Raw genomic sequence first — 26,285 nt, 5'->3', positions numbered from 1 at the left:
TATTCTGGGTATGTATATGTGCCTGTGGACTGAGGGGCGTGCAGTCATGATCGCCAACACCTGGTGTAGGCAGCGTGACTGTGTGGCCTGTGAGACGCCCTCAACTGCGGCACTTGTCCGCTGATATGACCCAGTAGCCAAGAAATAGAGTACATTGAGCACCTTTTCCAAGGGAGCACACGGTGGGTGATGTGAGGTCATCCTCCCACTCAGCAACCAGTTCCAGGATGATATGGGGTGGAAACCTGTACCTGCCATAGACCTGGTCATCAGGTATCCCAAAAAGGCTGGTCCTGGGTAAAAAAATTGGGGCCTGGCTATCCTCCTCCTCCTGCGGTGTCCCACGACCACTGCTGCGAGGAACGGTATAGTCATCGTAGCGTATGAGCTTGTTTGTTGTTTGTGTGCACTTTTATGCTGCGCGGGGCCGCTTACGCCTGCTTACGCCTGGTGTACGTGTTTCCGGATTAGCGCATCTTCTGTGGCGCGCAGATTTCCCCTGTTCGATTCCATGAATACGTGTTGTTAGCTCGCGTGTGGGCATTGCGAGGATTTGGCAGCAGTACTTCCCCTGTAATGCCGACATTTTCACGTGTTGTTCACCATTCTGCGTGTTCTGCCCCTTTTTTAGGTGTGTGCGCTTACCTGTATGCACCTTCACTGGCCGTCTCGCGCACAGTCTTTGGGATGTTGCAATGACATGTGCGCCACAGGCGGATTTAGCGCACATCTCAGGTAAGCCATGTGCAGCGCATTCCATCAATCGACTAATGGTTACGTGCGCGGCTTTAGCACGCGTGCGCTGCAATTTTCACGTTTGAACTCCCCTTTTCAGCGTACATTAATTCCATGAATTACCCTGTAAAAGTTGGCTCCTGCTCATGAATTATTAGGCCCATTGAGCACGAAAAGTGACAAGACTCATTTGAAGGTTGGCACTGATTACTAGCCAACATAAGCTTAAGTGAAAAGAGCTGTGCATGATCACAACATAACACGTGACCTTTTTCAGGGAGACATCTTTGTCTCTGGGTGGCAGCAGCAAATATCAGCCAGGCCTGCTAGCTGATTTCTGTGTCTTTTCAGGGTTTGCATTTTGAGTGATTCGTTGCTTGTATTACTTGGAAAAACAATTGGCAGGTTAAATTATTTAGTGGTGGTGATGTATTCAGTGTCTCAGCCGTCAGTTCTGGAAGAAACACAAGGGAAGGAGTCCAACATCTACGTAGGTGAAAAGGTGAGATGTGGAGAAAAAGGTCACATCTGTCTTCGAGATGCTCATTGGCTGGCTTCTTATCACAGGAGGCTTCTGTTAGGGGAGGGTTGATTTGCTGGTCACGACTTCTCCTGTGAATCATTCAATAAGTGAGGTTAAGCTACTCACACACATTCAGGCATGATTAGAGGTTTGCTTAAGTTTTGTTGGTGTAGCACAATTTTGACAAGTTTCATTTTACAGAACATATTTTGGACATTTATATGTAGAGAGAAGTGATTACTAGTTTCCTTGTGGATTTGGTTTGGCTGGAGGAAGGTAACGCAGACTGATTAAAAACTGAGGTTGAATTTGATGTTTGTTCAATTTTTTTCTTTAATATATCTCAGTACTTTGGGAGATTTATTTGTTTTGTTCAGTCAGTTCTGGCACTCTTTGATTGCACTTGAGGGTGGATACAGTGTTTTGCTCAGCTTCTGTTATCTTAATTACTGTCACAGTGATGTTGTGCATTTAATCTCTTTATTTCAGCTGAAACATTGTTCACCTTTCGGCGGTAACCCGCCCCTTGGCTTCTAGACAGAGAGAGCGGACTGGCGTCCATAGATCCCTGTCTGTACATAGACAGAGGACTTTACATCTCCCCACCACTTATACTAGAAAATCCTCTTTTTAATCCATCTCCTCGATCCATCTAGAGGGTTTGCGAATTACCCTTCTGGATGGACTTCATACCACTGGGTTGTAGTTTTCTCTGTCGCTGTCATCCTCCTTAGTGTCCATACCTCCATCTGCGAAATCTGAACAACAGTCAGAGGGGTTTGCAGTGACATCTGGGCTTTCACTTCCTAGGGTTGCAGTCCTATCAATCGGTTTGAAAAACAATGAATTTCTGGTGACTATACCAGTTGGGTTTGCTGCTGTCCCCATGGACCGTTTAACGTGTCTCACGGTAATGGGCTCAGGGTTGAATGCCGGCACCTCCTTAGATCCTTGTGATTGTTGGTCTAGCACCTGATCTACTATGTTGATCTCAATGACTTTTGCCTTCCGCCTGGCATCAGCATATTTCTTAATTTTCTCCTTACTCCCTTTGTTTTTGTCTCTGGTTCTTGCAGTTGCACCCACTGTCACTTCCTTGTCAGTAGTTTGCAGGAGAGTAGTTTTTATCACTCTACCAAACATCAGTTCAGATGGGTGCACTCCTTTGGAGCTATGAGGCATGTTGCGATAATCTCTGCGAGGAGGGCAGATGGCTTGCATGAATGACCACTTCGTTATGGAGCATATTTGTAGTGTGTACTTTAAGTTGGCCATGAAACTCTCAGCCGCACCATTTCTCTGTGGCCATAGTGGTGTGATTTTCCTGTTTGGAAACCCAAATGTTCAGCAGACATTGTGAAATCATGCCCACTGAATGGTGGGCTATTGTCAGATTTTACAACGCTAGGGATGCCATAATCATCGAATGTCTTGTCCAACGCCGGGATGATTGCATGTGCTGCTGTCAAGTGTATTAAGTGCACATCTGGGAAACTCGACATCTCATCGATGATGACCAAAGAATACTTGCCATTTAACATTGGTCCAAACATGTCAACAGCTACTTTGTCCCATACTTGTAACAGCATTGAGGTCATTTTCAGTGGTTACGGGAATGTGCGTGGAGCGACCACTTTACAAAGGAAGCAGTGTCTGAGTATCTTCTCGATTTTCTTGTCCATTTGTGGAAACCACACTTTGGTTCTAAGTTGCCTCTTGGTGGGCAAAATTCCCCTGTGTCACATGTCTGCCATGTCAATGACTCTTTCCTGCAATCCTGCTGAGAAGACGATGCAATCTTCTTTCAGCAGCAGGCCTTCTGAGGATATGGATATAGATTGTTTCAGTAGGTGAAATGTTTGAAGTAGTGTTTGTTCCCGTTCAGAGAGGGGCATTCCTCTTTTCTTCCAATCATGCCATCTCCCAGAGGGCACACTTGGCCTCATTACTGGTTTGGCGGTATCCTTGCCGGTAAAACCGGCAGACTGCCGCCAATCTTGCAATATTTTCCGGCACCCGCGAATAGGCAATTACCGCGGCATACCGGTCCCACTGGACCCGGTAATTGACCATTCGCGGGTGCCAGAAAAAAGATGCTCCCCATTCCCATTCGCCCCTATAGCGCCGAATGGGAATGGGGAAGTCGGATGCACAGGCACCGTTTATAATGGTGCCTGTGCATCCGACATACTGTGCTCCCGGGCGCCTTTCTGCCCGCCCGCAGGCACCCGCAAGCACAACTCGTAGTTTGCCGGTCCGGGAACTACGGTACTTTAGTTCCCGGACTGGCAAACTCATAATGAGGCCCACTGTCTTTCAATGCCATGAGAACTGGATCTTGTTTCATGCCTTCCAATATCTGAGGAATGGTGAGCATTCTTGGGCAGTGCTGATGATGTATTTGATATATTGATCTGCTTTTTCAGATTGCATCTCTTCTTGCACAGGTAGTCTGCGCCTTTAGAGGGAATCGGATGGAATATTGTCTTTCCCTTGATGTACGATTGTGAATGAGTTTTCTTGGAGTCGTAGTCCCCATCGTGCAATGTGAGGTGGCATCTTGGCTGTAGGTTTACCATAAATGGTGGTGAGTGCCTGGTGGTCGGTGACAACAGTGAATTTTCACCCATATAAAAATAGATGGTAATGCTCACATGCCCAGACCACTGCAAGACTTTCTTTTTCAGGCTGCGAATACGCACACACAGCAGGAGATAAGCTGCAACAGGCATAGGCTACAAAGTGGCGAGCCGATGTGGCAGTGGATGACGACGACTTTTGTTTGACTTGAGCAAAGATGGCCCCTGATCCTACGAGGCTGGCATCAATGGCCAGGTCTGTTTCCAGGTCAGGGTCATAATATGCCATGCAGGATGCAAATGTGATGCAGTTCTTGAATTCCTGGAATGTATCTTCACACTGTGCTGACCATGTGAAATCCTGATCCTTGCCCGTGAGGAGGCACAAAAACTGCTTATGGAGGCAAAGTCTTAGATGTATCTGGTACAATAGCTCGCCATGCCTAGAAATGATCTAACTGCTGATGTGGACTTGGGCGGGTGCCTTAACTAATGCTTGAGCATTGTTAGGGTTGGGTTTCATTCCGTCTTGAGAAAAGATATGCCAAAAGAATTTGAGTGTTGTTTTACTTAGTTCACATTTTGAAACGTTGAGGGTCAGACCGGTCTCTTCCTGCGCCATGCAAACTCAATGTAGGGCATCATCATGATCAGCTTGTGTCACTCCGAATACTAGGATCCCATCACTATAGTTCAGACATTGCGGGATGTGCTTGATGACTTGGTGAATTTAATTTTGAAAAATGTCTTCCGCAGAAGACAATCCGAAGTTAAGGCGCTTGTAGCGATACAAACCTAGATGGGTTGAAAAGGTGGTTATGTAGCTGTACTTGCATATAATTCGAGTTGATGATATCCCTTGTTGAGGGCTAACTTCGAGAAAGGTTTTGCTCCATGTAAGAGTTGCATCATATCAGTTATTCTCGGCGCTATGTGTCTGTCTCTTTCACTGGCTATGTTGTCTGCCCTTATGCCCATGCAGATGCAGAGGGTGTTGTTGTTTTCTTACTTGGGAACTGGAACAATTGGCGATACCAATGACCTGGGTCCAGTTGCGTGTTGTATGATGTCCTGATTATGAAGTGACTGTATTTCGTCTTCTATTTGTCTTTGGATGCTTAACACAATGCCTCTATAATGTTGGGCCACTATTTTGATTTCTGGGTTAATGTGGGATTTGATCTGTTTTCCTTTCAATTTGCCTAGTCCTTTGAATAATGACGGGAACATCTTTACCATCATGTCTTTGGGGTTTGTGGTGTGCGCAGTAACGGTTAGGTACATGATGTGCACCAGTCCCATCTGTATAGCAGACTTGAAACTAAGAATGCTACCTCCTGGCACTTCTCCTTTGAATACATATATTGTCACCCTTGCCGTTTTATCCTTGTATGTGAACGTGGCCTTAAACATGCCCTTTCATGTGAGTGGCGTGTTTGTGTCATAAGGGTAGATGTCGATGTCAGGTGGTTGTAATGACTTTTCTTGTGTGAGTCCGTGGTAGGTTTCTTCGCTTACCACATTGACTGTGGCTCCTGTGTCAATTAGGAATTCATTAGGGTTTCTGTTTATTTGCAGCAGTAACGTCGGACTGTATTCATTTGCAGTCTTGTGCATATGACATGTACAGAGCCCCTTTTTGATCACCACTGGATGATGATGAGTCTGATTCATTTTGTCGCCTGGCTGAGGCCTCTATGTATCTTACTTTGTGGTGAGATGATCTTTTTCTTGAGTCATCTGGTGACCATCTCCTATGGTTGTCGTCCCTCCTATCTCTTTGTTGCCTGTATTTGTGAGGAGACTCTCGCTTCCTGCTGGTAGATCGACGCCTTTGGCTAGTGGGCGACCTCCATTGTCTGGAGCGTCAATCTTTTCGTCTCTTGTTGTGCTCCCCTCGTGTGCTAGATTTCTGGAAGTATTTCACATTTTTACACACTGACTAAAAGTTATTCTCACCTCCACATTTGTCACAATTGGGCATGGGCCTACATGAGGGAAATTGTACCCACAGCGGTAGCATTTCTTTTGTTCTTGTATATGCTTTTTCCCAGAGGATCATATGTGGCAGAGGGTTGCAGCTTGTGCGTTTGATGCTGCCAAATGATTCTGTTTGTAGCTACAGTGCCATGTCTGCCCTTGCTAGTTGCAAAATGTCCTCTAATGAGCTGGATTTCTGCAGTAACCTTTTGTGGAAGTCAGCCAACTCACAACCAGCAATGGTCTGAGATTTTATGGCTTCTACTGTGGAATAATGTTCGAAATCGCAGTATTTTACCCTCTGGCGCAGCCACATTACAAAACTGTCAAGCGTTTCTCCTTTTTCTTGCATGGATTTATGGAAAATGTGACGTTCATAATCTACATTACTTAGTGGTGCAAAATAGTTGTTTAGCGAGGTGATGATGCCTTAAAATGTGTTGGTTGTGCTTTCTGGCATCTCAAACACGATGTCTCGTACCACTGATCCTAAGTAATGCATCAAGATGCCCCTGAGCCGGCGTTCCTCCCTCACCCCAGTTGCATCAATGTAGATGTTTAGTTCTTTCAGCCATCAGGTCCATCGTGGGACCAGGCTTCTAGTATCTGATATATCAAAAGGCTGGACGGCCTGCATTTGTAAATATTCATGGCTGTTTTCTTCTCTGGCCGAGTGACTGGGTAGAAGGGGGACAGAGACTTGGATTGAGGAGCTGCTGTCCGACTCATTGTCAGACATGGCAGTGGTGTGCAAAACAGTAGTTAAGTATTTGTTGTGTGCTCACCTCCTGTGATGTCGTGTTACTGGACCCTCAGACGAGTGGCACGTGCTGCAGATGATATCTTCAGGCTTCCTGCCAGCAAATTTGTATTGTTGCAATGAAATGCGCCACTCCCATCAGCATGAGCGCAAGCTGCTCAGCCCACATTGTAGGACGTGGGCTGGGAGCACGGTGGGCATGATGAGCAGAGAAGAAGAAGACGTGCTGCCCAGGAAATGCTTATCCGCGATACTGGCAGTCCTCCCGGGCCCTGCAGGCCTCTCAGAGTAGTCAGGCAAGTGCCACGTGTGCTCGCAGCATCTGCTGCGAGTGCCGTCTTGCGTGTGGTATGCAGCAGGTCCTGAGGGACAGACACACGAATATGGCAATGAAATTGGGATCATGAAAACACTCTGCACGAGCGGGTGTTACAGTTTTCTCGTCGCCATTGTCAAGGTTTAGAGACAATATTAAATTAAAGCATGCAGTGTTGTCGGACCCGATGTTGCGCATTTACAGGGTAATTCATAGAATTTCGCACCAAAGTGGCGCACGCGGCTGGCGCAAAGTGTGCGCGTGCGAATGTCTGCGCCAGCAGCGTACGCTAAAATCGATTTCCACGCACAGCGTATTCATGGATTTTCACCTCCAATACCAGCCGTGGCGCAGAGTGGCGCAGCGACCCTGCAGCAGCGCCAGTTACGCCCCCAAGAACGCCCCTAGCGCAGGGAAAAGCCATCAAAATCCCCAATCCAGCGCAAAGGGCTGCGCTAACCCTGGACCAGTTTACAGGGCTGCCAAACAGCAAACGCCAAGTGGGGAACATGTATCACTGGGGTTCGCGTGAAGTTTCACACGCGAAAGGGCCTGTGCAAGTGGGGTACGTGTATAACTGGGGTTCGCGGGAAGTTTCACACGCGATTTCAGCAGGGTACGTGTATTACTGGGGTTTGCGGGAAGTTTCACATGCGAAAGGGCCTGTGCGAGTGGGGTACGTGTATAACTGGGGTTCGCGGGAAGTTTCACACGCGAAAGGGCCTGTGCGAGTGGGGCACGTGTATAACTGGGGTTCGCGGGAAGTTTCACACGCGATTTCCACAGGGTATGTGTATTACGGGGGTTTGCTGGAAGTTTCACACGTGAAAGGGCCTGTGCGAGTGGAGCACGTGTATAACTGGGTTCGCGGGAAGTTTCACACGCGAAAGGGCCTGTGCGAGTGGGGTACGTGTATAACTGGTGTTCGCGGTAAGTTTCACACGCGATTTCAGCAGGATACGTGTATTACGGGGGTTCGCGGGAAGTTTCACACGCAAAAGGGCCTGTGAGAGTGGGGTAAGTGTATAACTGGGGTTCACAGGAAATTTCACACGCAAAAGGGCCTGTGCGAGCGGGGTACGTGTATAACTGGGGTTCGTGGGAAGTTTCACACGCGATTTCAGCAGGGTACGTGTATTTCTGTGGTTCGCGGGAAGTTTCACACGCAATTTCAGCAGGGTACGTGTATTACTAGGGTTCACGTGAAGTTTCACACGCGAAAGGGCGTGTGCAAGTGGGGTACGTGTACAACTGGGGTTCACAGGAAGTTTCACACGCGAAGGGTCCTGTGCGAGTGGGGTGCGTGTATAACTGGGGTTCGCGGGAAGTTTCACACGCGAAAGGGCCTGTGCGAGTGGGGTGCGTATATAACTGGGGTTCGCGGGAAGTTTCACACGCGATTTCAGCAGGGTACGTGTATTACGGGGGTTCGCAGGAAGTTTCACACGCGAAAGGGCCTGTACGAGTGGGTTACATGTATAACTGGGGTTCACAGGAAATTTCACACGCAAAAGGGCCTGTGCGAGTGGGGTACGTGTATAACTGGGGTTCGTGGGAAGTTTCACACGCGATTTCAGCAGGGTACGTGTATTTCTGTGGTTCACGGGAAGTTTCACACGTGATTTCGCAGTCAGAGCAGGGTACGTGAATTTCAGGGGTGTTTGGTGAGTCCTACACGTGAATTGGCAGTGTGGGTCCTCCCAGGTGTTCCCTCTACACCCCCCACAGCACCTGCAGGCAGCCCAAACCACAGGGGACTACCCCCCACCCTTGGTCATGTCCCACAGGCAGCCCATCCACCTTGGGCATGCCCCCCAGCCAAGCCACATGTCAGCTTGCACCCCCACACCCCAGCAGTCAGGGGCACCTGTCAGCAGGCGCCCACCCCCCAGCAGTCAGGGGCACCTGCCAGCAGGGCCCCACTCATGTCCCCCTGCACCCCCACCCCCCAGCAGTCAGGGGCACCTGCCGGCAGGCCCCCACTCATGTCCCACACATGTCCCCCTGCACCCCCAGCCCCCAGCAGTCAGGGGCACCTGCCAGCAGGCCCCCACTCATGTCCCACATATGTCCCCCTGCACCCCCACCCCCCAGCAGTGAAGGGCACCTGCCAGCAGGCACCCACTCATGTCCAACACGTGTCCCCCTGCACCCCCACCCCCCAGCAGTGCAGGGCACCTGCCAGCAGGCCCCCACTCATGTCCCACTCATGACCCCCCACACCCCCACCGCCCAGCAGTACAAGGCACCTGCCAGCAGGCCCCCACTCATGACCCCCTGCACCCCCACCCCCAGCAGTGCAGGGCACCTGCCAGCAGGCCCACATACATGTCCCCCTGCACCCCCACCCCCCAGCAGTCAGGGGCATCTGCCAGCAGGCCCCCACTCATGTCCCTGTGCACCCCCACCCCCCAGCAGTCAGGGGCACCTGCCAACAGGCCCCCACACATGTCCCCTCCAACAGGTCATCACACTCCAGACCCATGCCCCTTATGGCCACCTAAATCCCACCCCAGTCCAAACACCCCACATTGACTTCCCAAAGTCATGATAGAAAATACATAACCAGCATGGCCATGAATCAATGTCCCTCAGACCCACGCAATGGTGACACATGACTTTGAAAAGATCAACATTGTGACATGCACAAAACAAATGAGATGAGACCACATCAGTAAAGTATATAATAAATGTGTATTCAATAATTAACCAAATGAATAAAAGAAAATCACACAATAATGGAAATAATGAAGAAAAAGCTGCATGTCCAAAATATTTTACAAAAATGTGTGAAAGCAGAATCCAAATCAATCCAAAAGCAAATGGGTCCAAAGAGTCTGTCCGTCCAACCAAATCCAAAGTGTAAAAATAAGACACATCCATTGATCCATGGTAAAAAAGAAACTTAAATGAAGTGAAATCCAGTGTAGAACTATATACAAAGTACAAATCCAGGGTCCATGAGCCCAACCATTGAAATGAAACCTACAAAAACCCTACCTAATGAACAACTATATACAAAAAGGTGGGGCATTGTGCAAGCACCCCAAATGAAATGAAAACCAAAAGGAAACCTAACACTAATTATCTATATACAATGGCAGCGGGCTAGTCCGAAGGCTCACTTCCTGATTTCCCGGGCCAGGGCATCATTGAACTCCTGCTCGATGTCCCGGAGACGGTCCTCTTCTAAGGCCCCTAGGGTTTGCAGGGATGATGACAACCGGACCTCCATGTCCCTGCGAATTGCCTCGAGGCACTCTGCCCGCCTCAGAGCCCTTTGCATGGAGTTCTCCGCCCTGACCATCATGAGCCATGCCTCTTCCGCCCGCTCTGCATCTATAGCATGGCCTAACCGCTGCCACATGGAAGACACTTCCCGTCCTGCGTCCTCCTGCCCTCCGGCCGATACCTGCCCCTCCGATGTCGAAGGCCCCGAGCCATCATGGCTCCCACCTTGTTGCTGCTGCTGCTGTGCCTGTGCCCGTGCCCTGGCTCCTGCTGCCTGCACATCCTCCTCCGGCTGGGGTGCAGTTGTTGAGGTGGCCACCCCTGCTGGACGTCCGACTCCCGACTGTGGCAGGGATGTGTACTCCACCAGCTTGGCCGCACGGTCAGAAGCAGCTCCACAGGGTACCCAGGTGATACATGGGTGGGAAGATGGCACGGAAGACGACTGGCGCATAGGGGGTTCAGGTGAGGAGGGGGTCGAAGCAAGGTTCAGCAAACGGAGGAATCCGGCCTGGGTGACCTGTCCCAGTAGGCTGACTTGGTCAACGAGCCATTCGAGATGACGTGCAGTCTCCCCATGAAAAGACTGCAGGTCACCTCGCATGTCCCGTTGACACAACGCCACCCCACCCAGGACAGGCTCAACCCGGTCCCGGATAGCCACGTCTGCAGGGAGAGGAAGGCCAGTTGTTGTAAGCGGATCCCCTCCCTGAAAACGGGTCTGTACGTAGGCATCCTTGCTGGTGTGGGATGATGCAGTGACAGGATCAGGGACAGGATTACACACAGGCACCTCCGCAGCGGCCTGTGCTGCCTCCTGTCCCTGCCCCTGCACTGCACCACTGGCACCAGTGGAATCCCCACCTACAGACCCCTTCTCTGTCCCTTGCGCGGCCTCCTCCTCCACCAAACCCCCCACCAACCTGGATGACTCCGTGCCATCTTCCTTCATCGGACCCTGTTGGGTCTCAGCTGCCCCTTCTGCTGCCGAGGAGTCCAACTCTGACCTCTGCCTCTTGGACTTACCCTCAGCAGCTGTGTCCTGGGATGCGGCACCGGACTCCTCACTCCCTGACGAGATCACAACCTGGGAGGGGAGCCGGGCCTTGCATCTCCGGCTGGTGGTGTGATCCCCGCTGCTGTGCTCCACAGCACCCTCTCCGCCCTGTTCATCAGTTGACGCTGCAGACAGGGAGAGATAGGAGACAGGCATCAGGACACTGTACAATGGACTGATACACACATGCCAGTTGCACATGAGTGGCAGTGTCAAACTTCAGACATGGCATCACAATCCCCAACACACATGGCATGTCAACTCACACACGTGAGCAATTCCACAGCCATATGGCAACAGCCAGCACCATCCATACACATACAACAGCATGAGCATCCAAAGGTGAGCCAGACATCACATGAAACACAGGGAGTGCACTAGACATGCACACATGCCACCACACTTACATGCATGTGTACACCTCCACCAACTGTTGCAGTGTTGAGATCGGCATCCATGTCACATCTGGCAATTAGTCTTCTATATATCAGTGTCCCAAGCATCCATGTTGCATCACTTTTGCACCCTTGTGAAATACACACACATGCACGTGTACACGGTGCAGATACATGCAGCTGGAACCGACATCCATGTGTGACACCACAACCATGCCAACTTACATACACAGTCATTCAAACATGTGTGCTCACACATCTGCATTTGGCATGCAAGTTTACACACACATGCACCATCCATGCGTCTCACACATGAGAGGACTTGCATGTGTTAGCCTCACGGCCCTGTACACACACACATCCATACATGGCCCTACAAAACCACATGTGCAACCTGCACACTACTGGCACACCACCACACGCACAGCTTACAATCAGTATGCATGTACACTTACCGCTCGACTCCAGACGGGTCTGCCTCTCAAGGACCTGGACGTGGAGCGCTGGGGATATGCGTTCCAGGACCCTCATTTGATGTTCCGACAGGTGCCCCGGCGCCCCTTAGCATCCGCTGCCCTCAAGAGGCGCCGGGCCTTGTTGAGGGTCCTGGACCTGATGTCCTCCCAGCGCTTCTTGACATGTTTGAATATGCGGACTGCCACCCCCTCCGCATTGATGGCAGTCACGATGTCCGTCCAGATCCTGGTCCGTCCTTCCTTGTCGGCACGCAAACTTCCGAAGAGGGTATCATACTGCCCCAGGACTTGCTCCACCAGGACACCAACTTCGGTGGCAGTGAAGCTGGTGGCCCTCTGCCTCTGTGGCTGGGGGTTGCCAGTGGTCTCAGATGGTGGTGTGCCTGACATGGCAACCCCAGAGGCAGGTGTGGGTGGGCAACTGTGTCCTGGGGCTGGGCTGTGGAGCGATGGTATCCCAGTCGGGAGTCTTCAGTTCCAGCAGGGGTGGTCACAGCAACTGCACCCCTGGGTGATGTGCAGGCAGCAAATAGCTGGGCATGTGGGCAGCAGTCTGGCAGGCAGCAGCAGACGGCAGGTGGGAGCGTGCTCGGGGCTCTTGGGGGCAGGAAAATGGCCTTCAGGGCAGGAGCATGGTCTTCCGTGTGTTTTCACGTGGCCAGCTTGATACGGACTGATTGGCACATGAAAAAATTGGTCGTCAGCGTGTAATTCGAGGAAAGGCCCTTAGCGCGTGAGCGCATCAGCGCACGCACGCGATTCCATTGGACCAAAGGCCCTTAGCGCGTAAGCGCGTCTGTGACGTATCGCGCACGGGCGTTGCCCTGGCAGGGCTTGAAGATCCCATGTGGATTTCCATTGCTCTATATGTGCTTTTCGTGGGGTGCGGTGCGTGTGTTTTCCAGGCGTTGGGGTTCACACGCTATTACTTCACAGCGTTCTTCTACACGCAAGGCAGACGGTGAGTGGTCGCCCGCTCGCCCCAGCCCAATCGCGTGAAAAGCTTCCAGCGCACCCCTGAAATACACGTACCCTGCTGAAATCGCGTGTAAAACTTCCCGCGCAGCCCGTAATACACGTACCCTGCTGAAATTGCATGTAAAACTTCTCGCGCACCCCGTAATACACGTACCCTGCTGAAATTGCATGTAAAACTTCCCGCGCAGGAAGTTTTACACACGATTTCAGCAGGATACGTGTATTTCAGGGGTGCGCGGGAAGTTTTACACGCGATTTCAGCAGGATACGTGTATTTCAGGGGTGCAGGGGAGTCCTACACGTGATTTGGCGGTGTGAGTCTTCCCAGGTGTTCCCTCTACACCCTCCACGGACCCTGCAGGCGGCCCACACCACAGGGGACGACCCCCCACCCCATGTCATGTCCCGCAGGCAGCCCATCCACAATGGGCATGCCCCCAGCCAAGCCACATGTCACCTTGCACTACTGATCAACAGCGCATGACCCCCTGCACCCCCACACCCCAGCAGTGCAGGGCACCTGCCAGCAGGCCGCCACCATGACCCCTGCACCCCCACTCCCCAGCAGTGCAGGGCACCTGCCAGCAGCCCCCCACTCATGTCCCACTCATGACCCCCAGCACCCCCACCCCCCAGCAGTGCAGGGCACTTGCCAGCAGGCCCCCACTCATGACCCCCTGCACTCCCAACCCCCAGCAGTGCACGGCACCTGCCAGCAGGCCCCCACTCATGTCCCACTCATGACCCCCTGCACCCCCACCCCCCCATCATTGACAGGCACCTGCCAGCAGGCCCCGACACATGTCCCCCAGCCAACACATCATCACAATCCAGATCCCTGGCTCTTATGGCCACACTAATCCCACCCCACAGCACCTCAGTCCAAACACCCAACCAAGCTTTACATCAACTCCAAATTGAAATCACCATGACATGATAGATCACAAATAAGCAGTATGCGCATGAGTACAAGTCTGTCAGACCCACACAATGGCAACACGTGACTGAGAAAACCGACATTGTGACATGCATGAAACCAATGAGAGAAGACCACACATTGAAGTAAGAAACAAAAACACACAATAATGCCAATAATAATCAAAATGCAGCATGTCCCAAAAAATGATAAATAAATAAAATGAGAATCCAAATTAAACCAAATGAAAATGTGTCCAAAGTCACTGTCCAACAAAGCAAATCCAAAGGGAAAGAAAAGCGTAATATCCATTGCTCCATGGTGAAGAAAAATAAAGATGAAGGAGAAAAATCCACTGTAAAACTATGTACAAATAGCAAATCCAGGGTCCATGAGCCCAACGACATAAATGAAACCTACAATGAAACCTACCTAATTACTAACTATATACACAAATGTGGGGCATAGTCCATGCGTCCCAAATGAAAGGAAAGAAAAAAGAAATGAAACTTAACACTAATGAACTATATTCAATGGCGGCGGGCAAGTCCAACGGCTCACTTGTTGATGTCATGGGCCAGGGAATCATCGAACTCCTGTTCAATGTCTTGGAGGCGGCCCTTTTATCTGGCCCCGAGGTCTCGCAGGGATAACGCCATGTCCACCTCCAACTCCCTGCAAATTCCCTCGAGGCACTCAGCCCGCCTCAGCGCCCTGCGCATGGAGTTCTCCGCCCTGACCATTGTGAGCCTTACCTCCTCTGCCCGCCACTGCTTCGCACATATCTGCTGGCCCAACCGCTGCCACACAGAAGACATTCCCATTCCAGGGTCCTTCTGCCCTCCGGCCGATGCCTGCCCGTCTGATGTAGATGGCCCCGAGCCATGATGCCTCCCACGTTGAGCCTGCCGCTGCCTCCGACGCAACTGCCTCTGCCAGCACGACGGCATCCAGGCTGATGGAATCCACCGACGCCGTCGTGCACGTGCCCTGCTCGATGATGCCGGCACATCCTCCATCTGCTGGGGTTCAGTTGCTGTGGTGTCCACCCCTGCTGGACCTCCGACTCCCGACTGTGGCAGGGATGGGATCCCCACCGTGCTGGCTGCGTTGGTCAGGGGGCCCTGGTGGCATCTGGGCCGGAAGACGGCATGGAGAATCACTTGTGCATAGTCTCCACAGAGGAGGAGAGGGCCGCCAGAGTGGCCGACACATGCACAAAACTCCCGACCATGGACACTCCCAACTGGGCCAAGTTGGCACGCTGCTCTTCGTGATGACGTGCGTGCTCCCCCCGGGAAGCACGCACGTCATCACAAATGTCACGCGTGCGCAACGCGACACCAATCAGGACCTTCTCCATACAGCCAGGGGTCCCCTCGTCCGCAGGTAGAGGAGTGTCAGATGACATGGACAACCCCCCTACCTGCGGACGGGCCTGGGATGGGGCATCCCTGCTGGTGCATGGTGGTGCAGTCACAGGGTCAGGGACAGCGACATGCACAGGCCCCTCTGTGGTGACCTGTGCTACCTCCTGCCCCTGGCCCTGGACTGCACCACTTACACCAGTGGTACCACCCCCACCAGGCCCCATGTGCGGCTCAGTAGCGGCCTCCTCCTCCTCTGTGGAAACCACCAACTTGGATGGCTCCACACTGTCTTCCGCTGTTGCAAGCCCCTGTGGGGGCTCACCCACCCCTTTCTCTGCAGCCATAGTGGCAGACGCAGCACCAGTCCCCTCACTCCCGGACGATGGTAAATTCTGGGAGGGTGACTGGGCCTTGCTTCGCCGGGCGGTGGGGGCATCCCCGCCGCTTTTCTCCACAGCACCGTCTCCGCCCTCTTCATCACTTGCCGCTGTGTAGAGGGAGACATAGAACACAAGCATCAGGGTACTGTACAATGGTCCCCTAGACAGGAAGCAATAGCAGATGAGTGGCACTCTCAAACATCACTTCCATCATGTCCCTCCACAACACATGGGTCAGTGCAGGCAAAACACATGCAGTAACAGGCATGGCGCATGGTATGAACATTAGCATACATGTCCAAGGGACTCTTGAAACATACAATGCTGGTTTGAAACTCACAGGCATCATGGGTCATGCCTATCACATGCACACACTTCACCGTAGTTTCATCCATCTGGCCTCGTACACCCCAGACACAGTGGATACAAGGATGAGTAGGCTGCATCAGTGAATCTGAACATTGTCACAGACATGTGTCATGCATCCATGGCATTTACAAGTCACAGACACGCAAGTCAGACACACAGACATGGACACCATACATGTCCATGACAGCAGCACCCATCTCTCACACCCCATCCATGTCCAATAACAGAGACAGGCATGCATTAATGTGTGCATTCCCCATTCTGCTCCACATGTTGCATTGTAACACATGCACCAGCCATGTGGTTCACACATTACTGGTCTCACATGCATTACCATGATGTCCCTGCACACACACATACGTACATGGCCTATGTCACACATACAGGCAAGTATCAGACAACCAGCACCCTGCAACATGCCCTGTCTCACACAGCAATACTTGGCCACTTACCGCTCAACTCCGGACGGGTCTGCCTCCGAAGGATCTGGGCATGGAGCGCTTGGCCTACGCATTCCAGGACCCTCATCTGGATGGTACTCATGCTGCCCCGGCCCCCCTCCACGAGGCGCCGGGTCTTGTTGAGGGTCCTGGACCTCAAGTCCTCCCAGCGCTTCTCGACTTGCTTGATGTTGCGGGTTGCCACCCCCTCCGCGTTGATGGCAACCACAAAGTCGGCCCAGATCCTATCCCGTCCTTCCTTGTTGGCGCGTGATGTTCCGAAGAGGGCATCATAATGCCCCAGGACATGCTCCACCAGGACACCAACTTCCTTCTGACTGAAGCTGGTGGCCCTCTGCACCTCTGGCTGGGGGCCGCCAGTGGTCTCAGATGGTGTTTTCCCCCACATGGCGACCCCCGAGGCAGGTGTGGGTGGGCAACTGGGTCCTGGGGCTGGGCTGTGGAGCGATGGTATCCCAGTCAGGAGTCTTCAGTTCCAGCAGGGGTGGACACAGCAACTGGACCCCTGCAGATGGCTGATGTGCAGGCACCAAATGGCAGGGCACGTGGGCAGCAGGCAATCAGGCAGCAGCAGATGGCAGGTGGGAGCGTGCTCAGGGCTCTGGGGTGCAGGAAAAAGGCCTTCAGGGCAGGAGCGTGGTCTTGCGTGTGTTTTCGCGTGGTCAGCTTGATACGGAGTGATTTGGCAGGTGAAAATCTTGCACGTCAGCGTGTAATTCGAGGAAAGGGCCTTAGCGCGTAAGCGCGTCAGCTCACGCACGCGATTCCATTGGACCAAAGGCCCTTAGCGCGTAGGCTCGTAAGTTACATTACACGCACGGGCGTTTCCCTCATAGCACATGATGACATAGCACACGTGCGAAAACTGCACGTCCGAGTGTCATCGCGTGTAATTGGATGAAAGCGCCCGTGTACACGCGTCTCTGACGTGTACATGTGGGCCGGTTTAAAAGCTGCGTGTAGGACGCCATTTCCTTGTACATGCTTTTCATGGAGAGCGAGTGGGGGAAATCTGTACTTCTTGTCGGTTCACACGCGATTACTTCACAGCGTTTCTAGTTCGTACTCCCTGTTACCTCTGACAGCTCTTTTCTGATTTTTTGTTGGGCCTGTTTCCTCAAACAGAGTTCACTTCTCCTTTTGTCCTGTCTCCTCAGACAGCGTACAATTCTTCTTTTGGCGGGGGTGTTGCCAACGCGCACACGCTCGTATTTTTCACATTCTTTTTCCAGGCAGACTGTGAGTTCCACACATACTTAGCAACTGTGCTTGCTCCGTGTGTCGCGTTCCCCTTCAGAGGTCATTGTAGGCTGCGTGTATTACTCGTACGCTTATTTTTGTGTTTCTGGGTGCCACAGCGTAGTGCAAGTTCATCTTCCCCCAGGGGTCACAGACAGCCTTGTTAGAGTACTAGGGTACGATTTCCATCTGGTATCCTACCCCTTTGACCCCCAATTGCCCAGGATAATAGTTTACAGCAACTCCCATACGCACAACAACATCAGTGCCATGGCTGGGAGGCGACTAAGCGGTAAGGGAGGCAAAGGTGGCCGACACTCAAAAGGTGGGCGTGGTGGGCACGGTAGGGGACATGGCTGGGATTTGCAGGGTGCCCCTATGCCCCCATGTGTGGAGGAACAATCAGGGATACCCATTCCCCCCCCATGGTTGAGGGAAACGTGGCTGACACCATCCAAGCTCAGCCCCTGTTGGACCAGCACCTGACCTGGCACAGGATGACTCCCTGGCTGACTTCCAGGTCAGCAAGTCTAGGCCACGTGTGGTGGTGCAAGTTGTTGTCACCAATCTACGTGGATCTGGGGCAGCTATGTCATCTGCTGCCCCAAGTATGCAGGGTGAGGAGGCCGCAGGGGCAGCTGCAGCTACATCCGCCCCAGCTCTGACTCTGACAGTGTCAGTCCCAGTCCATCAAACTGACGTTCCCCCTGTCAACATTACCCTGCAACCAATGCCTGCATCAAGACCTATGGTCATTGTGCATTCCCACACTCCTACTACCCAGCCCACCGGTGATTCTGCCCCTACTGACCAGAGCGGCGTAAGCCACTCTGGCTCTGCTCCACCTTTAAAGAAGAGGAAGAAGGGTGCTCTGGCACGACAGGCTGAGACCCCAGACATGGCTACACACTCCGGTACCTAAAGGAAGCCTTGCTTCAATGAGATGGAACTTGATGCACTTGTGGGGTATGTGTCGGCACATAGCCACGAAAGGGTGGTGACAGCAGGGTGCAAGACTGCACCTGGTCAACGTAAGGCACACTGGCAGACCATCGTCGATCGCATAAGTGCCCTTGGATTTGTGAGGCGCTCAGCTGATGATTGCTACAAGCGGTGGAATGACCTGAAATGCAGAGCAAAGGACAAGCTGGCCTCAAATTATGCCACTACTCTGGTGACTGGCGGTGGGTCTCCACAAGAGGACAACAAACTCACTGAACATGAGTCTGTTGCTGGGGCCTTCGTCACAGAGGAACAGATCCAAGGTGTGGGAGGACTACCTGATTATGAAGCGTTGTCCGGTGAGTGCCCATGCATGTGTGTGTAATGCATGTGTATGTTGTTTGGGTGACGGGTTCTGATTGAGTGCCAGGTGAGGGTGTGTGTGCCTGAGTGGTATGGGTCACCCATGTGCTTCATCCAAAACATTCAGCAGCCTTGGATTTGGGTGTGACAGTATCCCTTCTGCCCACATTAGTAATTTGGATCAACATTACGGCAGTTGCCCTGGAAGTGGTATCTTACAACAACATTGTTTGTATTTTTCAGTGTTCGTTTTGGCTGATTTGGTTAAATGTGGTGGAATGAGTGTATGATTAACATAAAGTATGGTTTGGGCCTTAACTTTTAGTGCAGAGTGTGGAGAGCTCCCCAAGTCAAAATGGAGACTTCCAAAAGGATCAGTGATTGATCAGAAGTAAAAGAAAGGCATTGTTGGGACATTCTAAACCGCCTTTCATTGTCAGAAGCCCAGCTGGAAGGTCTTATGTTTGAAGCTCTTAAGATTTAGAAACTTTAGCTAGGCCCTTGTGCCTAGAATTTGTTATTTGGATCAGGAAAGTGTTGGAGAATTTAAGAAGAAACTCAGAAACGTTCCGGTGAAAGAAAGAAGCAAGTTAAGTGAATTTATTATCTTTTTACAGAACTTTGTGAAATTCAAGAAGGAGTTAAATTTCAATACAATTCATTAACTTGATCCTGTTTTCTTATTCTTTGTTAAAAGAGTAGTTTGTTTTGTTCTTTTAAGATTTTATATTTGGATTTCTTGAACAGTACTCTAATTAATTGAACTGCGTCACATATTTTGCACTTGGCAAGTTGGTGTGTTGGAGGTCTGTTCATCATTTCAGCGTTGTGTGTTTTTTCGGCCGTATAAAAATTATTGAGTATTGTTCCTTTTAACGGTAACAGTGCTTTCTTTTAACCTTGGGCTAGCGCTAGAAATCTTACACTGTCTGCACAAGTGACAGTGTTATAGACACGCGATCCCGAAACGTTATGTTTTATTTACTAACATTCTAACCTGGAGCGCGTACCTCATTAAGCTGCCTCTTCAAGGATTAGTGTCCGGAACTAAGTAATTTCCTCTTTCCTATTTGAACAAATAAAATGAAGGAGAGAGAAATACTGATCTACTACGCATGCGCATATTCCATTTTTTTAACTCTATTCTCTGTTCATGTGCGCATCCATTTTAGAAGGAAAAAGAATATCTTCACGCATGCGCATAACTCTGGTCAAGTGAACGCTACTTTGAAGAGCGATATTCTTTGCAAGAAAAAGATCCAATTAGTGAACACTCTTATCTATCCACAGGAACAAACAATTTTAAATGGAATAAGCCAGAGTGTCATTTTTTTTGGAATTTGTGTTAAAGCTAGAGATTCATACAAAAGATGGATCTAGCATTTCAAGATGGGCGTGTGTGTTTTGAAATTTGAACTGCTAGAAGATTAACTCATGAAACTGAGAGATTGAGCTAAAGATAGCAGTTTTCCAATGCCGAATTGAAGAAGTTAGTAAGAGCATCTGAGACTCTATTTTTTCTTCAGTAGAAATCAAACACGTCCTCTACGTTATTCATAGAGGATATTCAGGTATGGCGGCGTGTTTATTTACTTAATTTGATAAAGAGAAGTCAGAGCCTAGGAATAGAAAGATTAGTGACTAAAGTGTATTTGTTGTTATTTTATCTACAGGTTAACAGATAAAGAAGCTGAGCAAAACCTGAAGTTTATTAATTTGTCCCATTTTCCCCCTTTCCCTTGGGGGTGCTCTCAACTGAACTGTTTGATACCAGTTAAGAGGTTAGCATCCAAAGGGGACTGCGGGGGTTCAGCAGCTTCCGGGGACAACATCCTGATTGAAGATAAGCCTAACACTCAGCCCTATTGTCACATTTGTGACATGCTTCTGTCATTGATGAACCCCACATTATACCACATGTGTTACCTTGTTAGATGAATGATTTGACCATTCAGGCTAATTGAGTATTGGCCTGATCACAGGAATTTATGGGGCCTGTTTGAATGTGGAACATGATAGTTGTTTCCTGTCACGTTGAAGTGACAAACCATTGATGTGTACATCGGCCTGCAAGCACTGTATTTTTGTACACTGGATGTGTTGCAGTGTGTGGCACATGCCTATTTTGTCACACTATGTAGCATTTTTCATCTCATCATGTCCATCTCACATGGATGGCTGACAGTATTCATTCCCTGGCATGTGGAATTTACCATGGCTATGGTACATGCCATCTGTGTGATGGCATGTGTCATGTATGTGTATTGGACATGACACTCACAGGCCAATGTGTGATGGCAGTGCTACCCAGCATGCAGCAAATGTGTTGCTCTTCCATGTAGGTGTCATCAGTGTCTGCCTTTTGGGTCCCCTTCAAACTCAGTGACAGTGCATGCATGCGAGGGTTATAGTCATGTGGGACATGTGTAAATTGTGTAAATCATGTACTGGTTATGTAGCTTGTCAGGCCTATTTGTGTGCTATGGTGCTAATGCCTGTTTCCATTTTTTGTCTTTCATTTTTTTGCAGGGGATGACGCACTTGATGCTGTTGAGGTTGGCGAGATGGTGCAGACCCAGGAGGAATCTCAGGCACGACCAGGCACCAGTGGGGGACGTGGTGTGGTGGTGGGTGAGAACCCAATCTTGCTGAAGAACATTCTGTCGAGGGGTGCCTCTGGGTGCACCTCCCCAGACCTCTAGTCAGGTGCTGATTCGGATGATGAGACCTATGTGCCGTCGCAGGTAAGTGTTTTTGGCAGGGATTCTGTTCTGTCCAACCCACCTGGACCAGGGGTAGAACCCTCTATGGCAGTGGTCTTCAAACTTTTTTGGCTCGGGCCCCCCCTGAGCCAGGTTTGGGCAGGCCGGGCCCCCCTAAAAGTGCCGGATGGACAGTATGTAGAAATCGCTATGAACTTTTGCGTGCCGTCACCACACCCTACTCCCAATACAGACCCTGGGCTCTCCCCCACCATACTCCCACCACTTTCCCAGTGCTGCCACCCATCTTGCTCCAACCAGAGTCCCATAACACAAGCATACACACATCCATACACATTTAAACAAAAAATAAATCGCCATGAACTTACCTTCTGCAGGGGCATGGTTGCTAAAATGCCCCGCTCCAGGTTGCTCTGCCCGTATGTGCGAGGAGGCGCAGGAGCACCCCCTCGCACATACATACATGCAGTGCCCCAGCCAGCATTTCCAATGAGCTATGCAAGGCTGGCGAAGCAAAACACCCCCAACGTTGCATGGCTCAGTGATCATGTGCGGCTGGGGAAATGAACTGTCAAAGGCAAACAGTGTTTCCCTTTGACAGTTCAGCCAGCCAGGGAGCACTGCCTCAGCTGGAAAAAGCAGCTGAGGGAGTGCTCAGTGTTTCACTGGGCTGGCTCCTCGGCTCCTCCATAATGGGTGAGGTGGCCAGTGGGTGGACGCCCCCTGCCCTATGGACTTGGGCTGGCCCATAGGGCAATAGGGCGATGACTGTACCAAAAATGCAAAATGCTAGTGTAGGCCAATCAAAATGGGCCCCTTTTTTGGCCAATGTGGGCCAGTTTGAGGAGTTGCTTCACTATGCAGCTAGTAGTTTTGACCATTGTTGTTGAATAAATATTCTTTAAATATCACAATTTGTTTACATTTGAATAAAAAACAACCCCTTGGGTACTATTCAAACAGTCTGTGACTAAAGGACTGAATATCCATTTGCAACTGCAGCCTCAGGCAGTGCCGCCACAGCAAGGCCCAGATCGCCTTGCCCCAAGCAGGTGCGGTGCCCGCCGACACAGTGGCCGTACACCAACAGGCAATACCGCATGGGAACAATCCATTTACGGTATGGCAAACCAACAGGCAGCATCAGTTGAGATGATGGCTCAAGCAATGGAGAGAGTGGCCACTTCCATTGTCCCCCCTGAAAGGCAGATGGGGCTACTACACCAGGCAACAGACTCCATTTGCCAATCACACAGGGAGGACATGTTGGCGTCCAACAGGGAAAGACAGGCGGCACTGGGGACTCTACGCTAATCGATATCAATAGAGTCCCAGGGCCACAGGGATGCCCTGAGGGTAGAACTCCATCACCTCAGGGAGACTCTTGTTGACCTTGAGGCTTCCACTAACTTGAGGACAGAACAGCAGCTGGAGCTGCTCACACGTTCGCTCTCAGCTGAGATGCAGGCAACTCGGGAGGAGATCCGTGCATCGTGTCAGGTGCTGCATGGGGATCTTCGCACTATAATCCTCCAAAACGAGACCTTCCACACCCGCATGCTTGCTGCCATGGAGGACCATACCAGGGCTTTGCGTGGGCTGCCTCCCATAGCACCACCACCTCCTGTGGCAGCACCACCTCCTGTGGCAGCAGCAGAGGGTGATGATGATACGACAGTAGCAGTTCTCCCACATTGGCATAGGCCATGAGCCCATGGAGGTGTTTTTTTCCCCAACATCAACACAGGTGGGTGTTGGTGCGCACCCTGTCCTCGGACCTCCTAGGTGGCCTCCCCCCCTTGCCCCTACATGGCCATTTTTGATTTTTGATTTTTGATTTGTTCTTTACAGTGTGTTGCCTTGTGTGGCTCCGTGGGCATTCACTGTATTCCAGCTGGGCACATGCAGGCTTGTCCTGAGTTTGGGTTAGATGCTTGGGTTCGTGAGACACACACCCCTCCTGCTTCCCGTTTCAATGGGCTTGCAAAGGGTGTGCCCAAGTGACATTGGGCCTCATTACGACCCAGGCGGTAAGGGGTTTACGGCGGCGTAAACAGCGCCGACCCTTACCGCCTGATTCCGAGGTCCCTTAGCGCCATGGAGGATTTAACACCTGCTTTTAGCAGGTGTTAAAATCCATGGCGCTAAGGGACCTTGTTGTTAATTACGCCACCGTAATTTACGGTGGCGTAATTAACGCCTTCCCCACTCCCATTATGCCCTACAGGGCAAAAATGGGAATGGGGAAGGGTAAATGGGTTAATGGGGACTTACCGCCCCGCCAACCTCGGAATGGGGCGGTAAGTCCGCCAACCACCATGGCGTAAATGTAGTTTACGCAATGGTGGTAAAGGTACGACCCAGGCGGTAACTTACCGCCTGGGTCGTAATGAGGCCCATTGACCTACACGGTGACGTAGGACTCCCATGAGCTGTGTGGGCAGTCTGTAGTCAATACTGTGTATACATTCCTAGTGGATATTGTTGTTGAATTGTACACTGCATGGTGTATTGCTATGTGCTTGTGCATCCATGTATTTCGCCTAATTTGCAGGTTAATTCCTCATGTCTTCACAAGGCCGTCTACTTTGGAGATGGAATTCATGTTGTAAGCAATGCACTTGGACATTTGCGTGGCAGCAGCACTGTACAGTTGGAAGTGGCCGATGTGCTGGCATGATCAGGTTGTAAGACTACCACTACTTTAACTTAGTACTGTCATGTTTATGCTATGTTTGAGGTTGTGTAGCTGCAGTATATTGTTGGTAGGTCTTTGGTCATGTGTGTTGTTAGTTCTACATTACTGGGAGCATATTGTGTGTGGGCAGTTTCCATTGAGGACACTGTACTTTGACACTTGTGTGATGTTTTGGGGATTGCTTTGTTTGCTCTCACATAGCATGACATGCCATGGTGTGTTGGGTGGCGGTGCTGGGGTTGGGTTGGGTGACATGGCACTGTTGTCATGTTGTATTTTGCAAGGGGGTAATGATTTTTGCAGCATAGAAGTGTGTCTTTTGATGACACAGCATTGGTGGTGTTTGTGTAGGTAGGGCACACAATGTAACACTTCCAGGTGACCAATCTCAGGCTGGTATGGTTGTGACAGTTGAATGTCCCTTATGTCATCATCATTGATTGTCAGCTGGTATGTGCCAGCGCTGTGTGCACTCCACAGGGGTGTGATTTTAGGTGAAGTAATTATCCACCAGCTGTGTACGGGCTGCCTCACCCCGTGCCCTTTCCCCTCCCATGCGCAGCGGCCATGCTTGTGGTTGGGGATGTGGGGGCACCACCATGTCCACGGGCAGGCCCCGGCGTGTTGCAACGTTGTGCAGGACACATGCTGCCACTATGATCCTGCACACTACTGGGGGAGCGTATAACAGCTGACCGCCAGAATGGTCAAGGGAGCGAAAGCGTGACTTGAGCACTCCGAATGTGCGCTCCACTATACCCCAGGTTGCAATGTGGGCTGTGTTGTATCTTACCTCGGGTGGCTTGGTGGGGTTCCGAATTGGCGTCATCATGTTGGTGCTCAGAGGGTAGGCACTGTTCCCTGGGGACGTGGTGATGGGTATCATTAGTGGGGTTGTGACATTGCTCAGTATCTGACATGTATGCATGTGCTGTGGCATTTATACTCACTGAGCAGCCATGTATCGCCATGCCGCTCAGCTTCTAGGTCCCGGTTTAGGGTTGACATTCTGTAAATAAAACTGTTGTGGGTGCACACTGGATAGTTGGCATATACTGAGGTGATGATTCCCTTGGCATCACATACTTCCTGGACATTGATGGAATGCCAATGCTTGCGGTTTCTGTATATGTGCTCTGATGCCCTAGGGGGACGTAGAGCCACATGGGTGCAGTCAATGGCACCTAGCACTTTGGGGAAGTGTGCCACCCCGTAAAAATCCTGGACGACAGCCTGCCTTTCTGCAGGTGTCTGGGCAGGTATATGTGCCTGCGGACTGATGGGCATGCAGTCATGATGGCCAACACCTGGTGCAGGCAGCATGACTGCGTGGCCTGTGACACCCCCCCACTATAGCAGTTGTCCGTTGAAATGATCCAGTGGCCAAGAAGTGCAGTACATTGAGGACCTTATGCAGGGGGCTGAGTGCTTGGGAGCACAGGGTGGGTGATGTGAGGTCATCCTCCCACTCACTGACCAGGTCGAGTATTATGTGAGGTGGAACACTGTACCTCCCATACACCTGGTCATCAGGCATCCCAAAAAGGCTGGTTCTGGGTGTAGAAATTCTGGGCCTGACTATCTTCCTCCTCCTCCTATCCCACGACCACTGCTGCTAGGAACGGTATATTCATCCTGGCGTCTGTGCTTGCTTGTTGTTTGCGCGCACTTTTATGCTGCGCGGGTCCACGTACGCCTGCTTCCTGCTGGCGTACGTGTTTCCGGATTAGCGCGTCTTTTTTGCCGCACGCGTTAGCCCCGTTCGATTCCATGAATACACGTTTTGAACATTCG

Source organism: Ambystoma mexicanum, chromosome 6p (assembly GCF_040938575.1).
Source record: "Ambystoma mexicanum isolate Mex_15411 chromosome 6p, UKY_AmexF1_1, whole genome shotgun sequence".
Taxonomy (NCBI): domain Eukaryota; kingdom Metazoa; phylum Chordata; class Amphibia; order Caudata; family Ambystomatidae; genus Ambystoma; species Ambystoma mexicanum.
Note: the sequence above shows the minus strand (reverse complement) of the source record.